The following is a 1517-nucleotide window of genomic DNA, read 5'->3' as shown; positions in this document are numbered from 1 at the left end:
TCATAGCTGGCACTAGGAGAAGAAATGTCATAACGCTCTGCTGTCCCTAGCGTTCATTAGACAGTATCTGTCCCCTTCTCACACCCTGCTGCCCCTCGTGGCCCTCCGTGTGCCCACAGTGACCCTTGTGCATTACAACTGCCTCTTTCCTCCTTTCGAGCCTCCCTTGTTCCTGGTAGTAACGAAGCAGCGTTGCCCCTTTCTCCCTTCCCTGGCTGCGTCCTCCAGTGTCTATTGCGCTTCTATTGCCCACTTTGGGTGTGCGCTTAGCTAAGGGGTTCAAATCCCGCTTTATGTCTGCTGGGAAGGGATTTGAATCGTCATCTTTCACCTCTCAAGTGAATGGCCTAAGGTGCGAGTCTGACCTGGCCCCTGCCTTGCTCTTGTCCCCTGAAGCTGCTCCACTTTCGGTACGTATCCATCCTGCCAAAGCTCGAACAAACAGCCCTCTGTAGCTTCCTGCTTGCGTTTGTGCTCGCTGACTGGGAAGTTGAGGGTCCAGGTCTGCATCTTGCCTGCTGGTCTCTTGCCTCAGAGGTATTCCAACGTGCTGGCTGGCTCCTTCAGTGTTTCCTTTCCAGGGTGGGCCACCGTCATTAACGAGAGTCACACACATTTCCCTGTTGTGCAGTGGGGCTGAGTACGGGCCCCTTGGACGGTGCAAGTGTTGGTTCAAATCTCCTTCTCGCTCCCAGAGAAGGGATTGGAATGTTGATCTCTACACCACCGAGTGCTTTTGAAAATAACTGTCAAAATAAGCTTATTCCTCTTCACAGGCAGTTTTTATTCTAAAACAACAGGCGCGGCACCGGGGCTCCTCGCCTCTGTGGTATTGGGGTTAGGATGCACACCTGAGGAGGGTGCGTGCCTAGATCAAATCCCTGCTCTACCAGGCAGCAGCGTGCGGGGTGGGAGAGTACAGCCCCTGTAGCCTATCAAGAGGCCATTTGTGGCCCCCCTTTCTCTTTTAATTAAAGACTCACTTTTGTCCACCACGATCAAGAGACCGGCCCAGCTTGGGGGCAGCCCCCAGGGCACTCCCCTACTCTTTTGAGGCGTGTGAACTGGGGGCTCCAACCTGCTGGGGCGAGTCACTGGTGAGCCATCCCTGTCACAATCCCCTCCCCGCTCCAGGAAGACAGCAGCCTCTTGACAAAGAGCTCGAGTTTGTTCAAGGATGGCCCGCTGCAAAGGACGGTCCCCTAGGAGTAGGGCACAGGAGGGCTAAAGCCGAAATAAGCTACGCAACTTGAGCTCGTCGAAATAGCTTATTTCGCCTTTTGGCGCTGGCTACGCAGCAGCCAGCCCTTGTTGGAGCACTCTTCCTCCCACTTCCCTCACTCCTCGTAAAATGAGGGTTACAGGAGTCAGAGTAAGAAGTCCTCCAGCTCGACATTATTTCGACCTTCTGTTAAAATAACTGCTTGCTGTGTAGACATAGCCTAAGGATTTCCAGCAAGCACTGCACAGGGTCAACCTCCCCACAGTCAAGTCCCAAAACAAACTAAAACAACCAA

The sequence above is a fragment of the Pelodiscus sinensis genome, chromosome 5 (genome assembly GCF_052426305.1).
Source record: "Pelodiscus sinensis isolate ZL-2025 chromosome 5, ASM5242630v1, whole genome shotgun sequence".
Lineage (NCBI taxonomy): Eukaryota > Metazoa > Chordata > Testudines > Trionychidae > Pelodiscus > Pelodiscus sinensis.
Note: the sequence above shows the minus strand (reverse complement) of the source record.